The sequence below is a fragment of the Phyllobates terribilis genome, unplaced genomic scaffold (genome assembly GCF_046119375.1).
Source record: "Phyllobates terribilis strain yellow unplaced genomic scaffold, ASM4611937v1 Scaffold_10__3_contigs__length_209671492, whole genome shotgun sequence".
NCBI lineage: Eukaryota > Metazoa > Chordata > Amphibia > Anura > Dendrobatidae > Phyllobates > Phyllobates terribilis.
In genome coordinates, this window is record NW_027362770.1 from 208,843,484 (window position 1) to 208,854,219 (window position 10,736).

Here is a 10,736-nt window from a genome sequence, read left to right on the forward strand (position 1 = left end):
GACGGGCCCCCACGCCTTGGTGGGTGGGCACCATGCCGTTCGCACGTGTGGGTCGTCGGACCGCTGCCTTCGCTTGGGTCGGGTAAAACTTTCCACGGCTCGGCCACCTCCACGGACGGGAGGCGAGGCCGGCGTGCGCGCCCAAAGATAGGTGTCGAAAGCCCGGGGGTAGAGGAGGAAGGGGACCGCTCACCTTAAGCCGGCACGGGCTCCAAAGCCCGGGCCGAGCGAGCGGCGCCACCTCCCCACCCGGGAGCGCTGCACCAGATCGATCGGAGGAAGAGCAGGGGTGCGTGGAGGGACTTGCCCAAGTACGGAGGCTGCAAACCCCTGTCGTCGGGAGATACGTGCCCACGAGTCCTGGAAGCGCGACTCGGGTACAGGCGCCCTTGCACGGTGAGAACCCCCTTCGCCTGCCTCCACACCTCTGTCGTCCTCCCCACTGACATAGGGATCCAGGAAAAGACTGGAAAGCGCGAAGCTCGGCAGTGGCGCGGAGACGCCACCCACCACCGCTGCTGTCGCCACCGCCGCGGAGGCCGCTCGTTCGGACACGAGGGGCGGCGCGGGCCTCCGCTGGCTGTGTACGCACATCTGGAAGAAAAGGGCCGCCCTCGGAGATAGTTGTGCTTCCCCGCACAGGGAGCGATTAGGACGACGGGCCCCCACGCCTTGGTGGGTGGGCACCATGCCGATCGCACGTGCGGGTCGTCGGACCGCTGCCTTCGCTTGGGTCGGGTAAAACTCCCCACGGCTCGGCCACCTCCACAGACGGGAGGCGAGGCCGGCGTGCGCGCCCAAAGATAGGTGTCGAAAGCCCGGGGGTAGAGGAGGAAGGGGACCGCTCACCTTAAGCTGGCGCGGGCTCCAAAGCCCGGGCCGAGCGAGCGGCGCCACCTCCCCACCCGGGAGCGCTGCGCCAGATCTATCGGAGGAAGAGCAGGGGTGCGTGGAGGGACTTGCCCAAGTACGGAGGCTGCAAACCCCTGTCGTCGGGAGATACGTGCCCACGAGTCCTGGAAGCGCGACTTGGGTACAGGCGCCCTTGCAGAGGGGGTACTGGATGTGGAACAGCACTGGGGTCAAAGCCACAAAATCATCCGCCCTCATGGAGCCTCTCCTCAGCCTAAAAATCCAAATTTTAGCCTTGAGGCGCCCCCATGTGGAGAACCAGGGCCCGCGGGGGGGGTCTGGCCAGGCTCACTTCAACCCAGGAACACCTCTCTGACTTGGGATAGGCGACCGGCAAAAGTCCCCCCACGCAGCTGCGGAAGCCTGGGTTCAGCCAAGGTGCAGACCTCCAGCCGAACAGGGACTCATAGCCAAAACGCGTACCCAGGCCTACGGAGGTGAAAACCAGCTTAAATGAGTCGAAATGTGTCGGGGCTGAGAGGTACCTCTCTCTCATATATTCTGCCGGTGGTGTGCAAAACTGGGTCTTTGCATATAGTGTCACCCTATACCCACTTTAGGGACGCATGCCAAAAAGTACCCGATCGCCTGGAACTGTCAGGCGGATTCGGCTCCCTGGAATTTCCTCATTCTGGTTCTTTTTCACTTTTTGTCTCTTTTTCGACATCTAGTGGGCAGGCTGCATTACTGCAACCGGGGACACCTCAAAACACTTTGAACTGGTGAGCGGATTCAATTTACCAACGTTTGGCGGGTCCTGGAAGTCAAAATTCTGACTTCTGAAAACGACTAAGTATGAAGGACTCATCGGGCAAATCGCTCTGGAACTGAAATCGGATGCGCTCACTCACATTTTCCCCTCTCTGGAAGTCTGACACAAGTTGAAAAATTTTCTAAGTCCACAAAAAATTTTTTTTCAACTTTTTTTCAATTCCCCCCCCCGTGGGATATATATTTTACCCACACATTTGGAGCCCTCCTGTGATGCCCTATAACATAGTATTCCCTCATTTAGCGGAAATTTTCACAAAAAAGTGAAATTTTCAAAAAGTCAGAAATGTGCCAAAAAAACGACTAAGTATGAAGGACTCATCGGGTGAATCGCTCTGGAACTGAAATCGGATGCGCTCACTGACATGTTCCCCTCTCTGGAAGTCTGACACATGTGTGAAAATTTTCTAAGCCCACAAAAAAAATTTTTTAAACTTTTTTTCAATTTTCCCCCTGTGGGATATATATTTCACCCATACATTTGGAACACTCCTGGTGTACCCTCACACATATTTCCCCTCTCTATAGAGGAAGACTGGGGGGCCTCAGCCCAAAATTCTGGAACTGTTTCTGGACACCGCAGCACTATTAAGCCCTCCACCGACTACCACAAGGCGAATATTAAGCCCTCCACCGACTTGCACGGGGGCGACTATTAAGCCCCCTTCCGAATACATCTACTCGCGGGCGGAGGCTTTTTGGCGTGGTGGGTTCGCGGCCCGGCAGCTCACAATGTGTCCCACATCGGTCATAGCTGTCGCTGCCAAGGAGGCTTGTGATTTGTTTTGCAAAATCTGAGTTTGAGAGCAGCCTATGAAACCAGCAGCCTTATGGCGTGGGGGGGTTGATCAGGCCCCTTTGGCATCCAGGGTTCCCTTAGGAGGGGAGGCAAACTCCTTGGGAGGGACAAAAGCTTGTTTCGAGGGATGGCTTTCAATAGATCGCAGCGAGGGGAGCTGAGAGGCCTGTGCGGGGACCTGTACGGGAAAAGCGGCTCGCTGTGGGGTGCATGGTCCCGAAGCGGCAGGCGTCTGGAAAACACCCCTTGCACGGGGAGGGCGAGGTGACTGGCCTCCGAAGGATGCCACAGCCGCCCCGTCTCACCAACCGCACCCAAGACGACACACAGGGTCGCTCAGGGAGATGGCATGTGGGGGAAGCCTATGCGGCACCACCGTCTGGCTTAGACCTGCCTCCGCCGTGGGGGGTCCTCAACCCACCGGCGGACAGGCATGAGGATTTGGAGAGGGGAACTGGCCGTCAGGTTCCGTCGCGGCTCTGGCACTAACCCAGCGACGCGGAGGTCGCGAGGGTTGTTATCGGCCTGGCCGTGTCGGCGTCACCCTCCAGCGTAGTCCCTCACACCCGTAACCTCAAAAGGATGCCCCCACGCGTGGGTGGGTGGGCACCCCGGCGTTCGCCCGTGCGGGTCATTGGACCGCTGACTTTGCTCGGGTAGGGTCAAACTCCCCACAGCTCAGCCACCTCCACGGATGGGAGGCGAGTCCGGCTTGCACGCCCAAAGACAGGGGTCAAAAGCCCGGGGGTAGAGGAGGAAGGGGACCGCTCACCTTAAGCCGGCGCGGGCTCCAAAGCCCAGGTCGAGCGAGCGGCGCCACCTCCCCACCCAGGAGCACTGTGCCAGATCGATCGGAGGAAGAGCAGGGGTGCATGTAGGGACTGGCCCACGTACGGAGGCTGCAAACCCCTGTCATCGAGAGATATGAGCCCACAAGTCCTGGAAGCGCAACTCGGGTACAGGCGCCCTTGCAGAGGTGGTACTGGATGTGGAACAGCACTGGGGTCGAAGCCACAAAAGCATCCGCCCTCATGGAGCCTCTCCTCAGCCTAAAAATCCAGATTTTAGCCTTGACGGCACCCCCATGTGGAGAACCAGGGCCCGCGGGGGGGGGGTCTGGCCAGGCTCACTTCAACCCAGGAACACCTCTCTGACTTTGGATAGGCAACCAGCAAAAGTCCCCCCACGCAGCTGCGGAAGCCTGGGTTCAGCCAAGGTGCAGACCTCCAGCCGAACAGGGACTCATAGCCAAAACGCGTAGCCGGGCCTACGGAGGTGAAAACCAGCTTAAATGAGTCGAAATGTGTCGGGCCTGAGAGGTACCTCTCTCTCATATATTCTGCCGGTGGTGTGCAAAACTGGGTCTTTGCATGGAGTGTCACCCTATACCCACTTTAGGGACGCATGCCAAAAAGTACCCGATCGCCTGGAACTGTCAGGCGGATTCGGCTCCCTGGAATTTCCTCATTCTGGTTCTTTTTCACTTTTTGTCTCTTTTTCGACATCTAGTGGGCAGGCTGCATTACTGCAACCGGGGACACCTCAAAACACTTGGAACTGGTGAGCGGATTCAATTTACCAACGTTTGGCGGGTCCTGGAAGTCAAAATTCTGACTTCTGAAAACGACTAAGTATGAAGGACTCATCGGGCGAATCGCTCTGGAACTGAAATCGGATGCGCTCACTCACATTTTCCCCTCTGTGGAAGTCTGACACAAGTTGAAAAATTTTCTAAGTCCACAAAATTTTTTTTTCAACTTTTTTTCAATTTTCCCCACGTGGGATATATATTTTACTCACACATTTGGAGCCCTCCTGGGATGCCCTATAACATAGTATTCCCTCATTTAGTGGAAATTTTCACAAAAAAGTGAAATTTTCAAAGAGTCAGAAATTTGCCAAAAAAACGACTAAGTATGAAGTACTCATCGGGAGTCGAAATGTGTCGGGGCTGAGAGGTACCTCTCTCTCATATATTCTTCCGGTGGTCTGCAAAACTGAGTATTTGCATGGAGTGTCACCCTATACCCTCTACAGGGACACTTGCAAAAAAGTGTCCCATCGCTTGGTAGTGTCACCTGGATTCGGCTCACAAGAATTTCCTCATTCTGGCTCTTTTTCACTTTTTGCCTCTTTGGCAACATCTAGTGGGCAACCGGGGACAGTTTTTCAACTTTTTTTCAATTTTACCCCCGTGGGATATATATTTCACCCACACATTTGGAACTCTTCTGGGGTACCCTCACATATATTATTCCCTCATTTACTGGATATTTTCCCAAAAAATTGAAATTTTCAAAAAGTCAGAAATTTGGCTGAAAACGACTAAGTGTGAAGGACTCATCGGGCAAATCGCTCTGGAACTGAAATCGGATGCGCTCACTGACATTTCCTACCTCTCTGGAAGTTTCCTGCACACAGATATTTCCCATAAGCTAACCTCGCAAACCAAATGTCTGAAAATTAGGTTCCTCTCATATAGCGCAATAGAACAAACGTATATGAGATAGGTTAGGTTTTTTCCGTCAACGCTGCTGATGCTTTTCAACCGTGCAGGTGGCTGCCTTATGGGTGCCTCAACCCCTGTGATGCCGTATAGAAGATACGGAGGAATATATCCAGGTTTGAATATTTCCAGCAGCACTACAGGTGATTTGCACCCGTGCGAGCGACTCATCACCTGTTACGCGAGAGCAGTGATTAGCCGCTAGAGCGGAAACTAATCAGCCGAGCGGCTGATGCAGCCTGGATGTGTGCGGCAGAAATTCAGATCACCTCCGCTGCAGATGCAAGGACTTTAAAGCTCAATTTGACTGCGGGAAACGTGTCGCTATGAAGCGGTAAGTAGAAGTTATTCGTCGCCCATATATAGGAGAATGTAACCGCCACACCAGGCTGCGGAGGACCCCATGTTGCACGGTTGTAAAACCGCAGTGAACGTTTGTGTTGCTTATTTCCCCACATCCACCAACGTACACCGCTGACTTGCCCCGTGTGCCACAGGGTGACGAGATATCTGTCCACACATCTGAGAAGGGTGTGCATGAGGTCCGAAAGCGTCTCGGAGATAAAAAAAAACTTGGCTATCGCCAAAGATCGACTTAGACTTGTCGCGGCTAAGGGCACAGCTATACTATTCAGCGAGCTCAAGCCTCTGCAATCCCTGGAAGATGTGGTAGCATTTGCCGAAAGCCGTGGGTATTTTATAGTAAACAAACCTACATTTCAGTTAGAAAACATACCGCTGACCTCTGTAGGACAGACCCAGGCGCCAACAGACTGTTTGCCCCCATGCTACGTGCCCCCTGTGGAGTCATATTCACATATGATGGACGCGCCTGTCCCTGAACAGTCTGCACACAATTTTGAGGGAGCCCCATGCCCCGAGTCGGACACCATTGAGGCCATGGATGGCAGCACACAAAACATTCAGTCTAGGCAATGGAGAAACGAAAGCTCCCTGGCTAGAACGGCCGCCGGCTTGTATATGCGTCACTCAGTGAATAGCCCCATGTAGAAGAGCTTCCGCACATATTTGACAGTAACCCGTGGGGTCCCTAATTGTAACCAGGAGGTATCGAATGTTGCACGGTTTCTTTTCTTTATCAACCCAAGATTTATAACTCTGGAGTACTTAACCAAACCCACAAAAGTGAATGATTTTTTTAAAAAACTCAGCAGCCTCAAACTATCGAACCAGACCTCCCTCAAAATACTGAAGCACATTCGGCGATTCACCATCTATCAGATGAGGGGCACACAACTGAGCATAGAGAATCCTCAGCTATACAGGGCGTGTGAGGTGTTTATGAACTTTACGGAGGACCTGCGTAAGACCTTGTACAGGGGAGTCTGCCAAGACTCAGTGAGCAAGAGGTACCCAATATTCTGAGAGATTTTTACCAAACATCGGCTGTTGGGTAAAAAAGTGCTATAACTGTATTTCACCCCACAGGTACGATACGCTGATGAAGCCCTCCAAGACACCGAATGACTGCCAGAAAATACTGGACGAAGCAAGACCTACATTTCTAGCGAGCATAGAGAATGTCCAGGACGGGGATCAGAAGAGGACCGAAGGGAAGTTATTCTGTACCTCCAGGCCCTTCTGATTCTAAGACACCTCCAAAGGCCAGGTGTTGTTCGCAATTTGACCGTAAGTAGTGTTAGTCTGCATGGGCAGCGGTCATTGCGGAACCGTCTCAATCATCTCCCTTCTTTTTACACCTTAGGTTTCAGAGTGGAACGGGAGGACCTATCACATGTACCGCGGTGTTCGAAAGACGATTGTCGGTGTGAAAACACACAAGTGTGCATCCACTCAAGTAGCATCGTTCGTGCTTTCAGAGGAAGAACATTCGGTAAGGTTTCTACAAGCCAGGGGACCCGGGCTACCCGACTCCACATGGGGTTGAAACCCCTCTGTTGTCCCCATGCAAAACTCGTTTGAGGTATACCCTCTGGCTCGAGATTAAGTTTTTTTTTCTTTTTCAGTGGTTCAAAGTCTATGCAGAACATATCAGACCTGTCATTGCTGCTGGCCGAGAAATCGCAAACTTTTTTCTGACGTGTACCGGGAAGGTCGTAATGAACCCATCCGCTGCTCTCCGGCGTTATCATCAAAACCAGGGGAGGAGTCCTGAGGAGATAATTTGCATATTCCCACTGCATTTTGGGGTAAGTGAAGAGTCTCCGCGAGCTCAAAGAACACTGGATTTTGGCTGTTGGAGCTGAAAAGAGGACATTGGTAAACCAGGGGAGGAGTCCTGAGGAGATAATTTGCATACTCCCACTGCATTTTGGGGTAAGTGAAGAGTCTCCGCGAGCTCAAAGAACACTGGATTTTGGCTGTTGGAGCTGAAAAGAGGACATCGGTAAACCAGGGGAGGAGTCCTGAGGAGATAATTTGCATATTCCCACTGCATTTTGGGGTAAGTGAAGAGTCTCCGCGAGCTCAAAGAACACTGGATTTTGGCTGTTGGAGCTGAAAAGAGGACATTGGTAAACCAGGGGAGGAGTCCTGAGGAGATAATTTGCATAGTCCTACTGCATTTTGGGGTAAGTGAAGAGTCTCCGCGAGCTCAAAGAACACTGGATTTTGGCTGTTGGAGCTGAAAAGAGGACATCGGTAAACCAGGGGAGGAGTCCTGAGGCGATAATTTGCATATTCCCACTGCATTTTGGGGTAAGTGAAGAGTCTCCGCGAGCTCAAAGAACACTGGATTTTGGCTGTTGGAGCTGAAAAGAGGACATCGGTAAACCAGGGGAGGAGTCCTGAGGCGATAATTTGCATATTCCCACTGCATTTTGGGGTAAGTGAAGAGTCTCCGCGAGCTCAAAGAACACTGGATTTTGGCTGTTGGAGCTGAAAAGAGGACATCGGTAAACCAGGGGAGGAGTCCTGAGGAGATAATTTGCATAGTCCCACTGCATTTTGGGGTAAGTGAAGAGTCTCCGCGAGCTCAAAGAACACTGGATTTTGGCTGTTGGAGCTGAAAAGAGGACATCGGTAAACCAGGGGAGGAGTCCTGAGGCGATAATTTGCATATTCCCACTGCATTTTGGGGTAAGTGAAGAGTCTCCGCGAGCTCAAAGAACACTGGATTTTGGCTGTTGGAGCTGAAAAGAGGACATCGGTAAACCAGGGGAGGAGTCCTGAGGCGATAATTTGCATATTCCCACTGCATTTTGGGGTAAGTGAAGAGTCTCCGCGAGCTCAAAGAACACTGGATTTTGGCTGTTGGAGCTGAAAAGAGGACATCGGTAAACCAGGGGAGGAGTCCTGAGGAGATAATTTGCATAGTCCCACTGCATTTTGGGGTAAGTGAAGAGTCTCCGCGAGCTCAAAGAACACTGGATTTTGGCTGTTGGAGCTGAAAAGAGGACATCGGTAAACCGCGCGCCGGTAGGCGCGCGCATTTTGAAGCTTTTTTTTTTAAGCTTTTTTCACTGTTTTCAGAACATTAACAATAAGAACATGGAAGAGTCCAGGAGCCATTTGGTGAGCTGCATATCCTGCTACATGTTCACAGACTTGCCACTGGAAAAGCCAAACTTCATATGCCAGAAATGCAAGCTTGTGTCCCTGTTGGAGGAAAAGTTGCGAAATCTAGAAGAGAGGTTAACTACCTTGAAAATCATTAAGGAAGGTGAAGAGTTCTTAGACAGAGCAGAATTATCTCTTCATGATTCAGAAAGAGAAGAAATTCGAACTGCACCTGACGAAACAGAGGAATGGAAGCATGTGACCCACAGAAGCAGGAGGATCGAGAGGCAGTCAGCAACCATAATGCTCAGGAACCAGTACCAGGCTCTCACGCAGGAGAACCATGAAGAAATACAGCAAAATAAGACTTTGCCAGCAATGAATAACCTTGTAAGCCCTCAGAATCCTCCTGGATGGAGAAAGAAGAATGTTGTGAAGAAAAAACGGAGAGTGGTGGTCATGGGGGATTCCCTGTTAAGAGGAACAGAGGCCGCTATCTGCAGACCAGACATAACCTCAAGTGAAATGTGCTGTCTTCCAGGAGCAAAAATTAAAGATGTGTCTGACAGGATATCAAGACTCTTCAGACCTACAGATCACTACCCATTCCTGCTAATACATGTGGGGACAAATGACACCGCAAGAAAGGACCTGGAAACCATCTGCAGTGACTTTGAAGACTTAGGCAAGAAAGTGAAAGAATTGGGAGCGCAGGTGGTCTTCTCATCCATCCTCCCAGTGGATGGCCATGGAACAATGAGGTGGAATAAGATTCTACAGGTGAACAACTGGCTACGTCGATGGTGCCGTCAACAAGGATTTGGATTTCTGGATCACGGAATGAATTACCTATACGATGGACTACTTGCTAGAGATGGGGTGCACCTTGCGAAGACTGGAAAACATCTATTTGGAAGTCGCCTTGCTACACTCATCAGGAGAGCTTTAAACTAGAACAATGTGGGAAGGGAAGCAAAAGGCCAGAAAAAGCCATACAGCTGACAAATACTATTGAGATCTCTGCTACTGGAAGTGGAAAGGAAGAACAAAGACAAAACAATTTAAATAATAAAAATATGGGAGGAAGAGAAACCAATCACAAACTAAAATGTTTTTATACAAATGCACAAAGCATGGGCAACAAACAAGGAGAATTGGAACTACTAATGCAGGAAAAAGAATATGATGTCATTGGAATCACTGAAACTTGGTGGGACGATACACATGATAAAAGGCTAAAAGGATACAACTTATTTGCAAGAAACAGACTTGATAAACGAGGAGGAGGTGTCGCATTGTATGTTAGAAAAGCGTATATCTGCACAGAGATTGAAGCTTCAGAGACTGGGAGTTCTGTGGAAACTGTTTGGGTAAGAATACAAGGAGAGAACAACGGAAAGGACACCATTGTAGGCATTTACTACAGGCCACCTGGGCAAGCTGAAGATATGGATGAACTCTTTATGTATCAAATGACCAAGTTCTCCAAAAAATATGACGTAGTGGTCATGGGAGATTTCAACTATCCAGACATTTGTTGGGAATCTCTCTCAAGTAAAACTAACAGGTCAAGCAAATTCTTATCCTCTCTTGCTGACAACTTTATCTTCCAAAAGGTAGGGGAGAAAACAAGGGGATCTGCTACTTTGGATCTAATCCTTATAAACAGGGAGGAAATGGTTGAGGAGGTAAAGGTGGCTGGGACCCTAGGAGGCAGCGATCATGCTATTATAGAATTTTGGATAACTAGAGGAGGAAGACATGTGAAGACTCAAACTTCAAGGTTAGATTTTAGAAAGGCAGATTTTAAGAGACTCAGAAAGAGAATAGGAGGGATCCAATGGCTTGATGTCCTTAAGGACAAAAATGTCCAGGAAGGATGGGAAATTTTTAAAAATGAGATTCTCAAAGCACAATCGTTAACAATCCCGAAAAGTAGGAAGAATGGGAAGCATTTAAGGAAACCAGGATGGATGAACACAGAACTTAAACACATGCTAAAAAGAAAGAAAGAAATGTTTATTAAATGGAAAGAGGGAGGCATATCTAAAGAAGATTATAATGCAGTCTGCAGATCCTGCAGGGCACGTATCAGGTTAGCTAAAGCTGACAATGAATTAAGGCTTGCAAGAGATGTCAAAAGCAATAAAAAAGGATTTTGGGGGTATGTCAAAAGTAAAAGAAAAGTCAAAGATGCTATAGGATTTTTACAGGATGAAAATGGAGAAATGGTAAGACAGGATGTTGAGAAGGCCGAACTTTTTAATT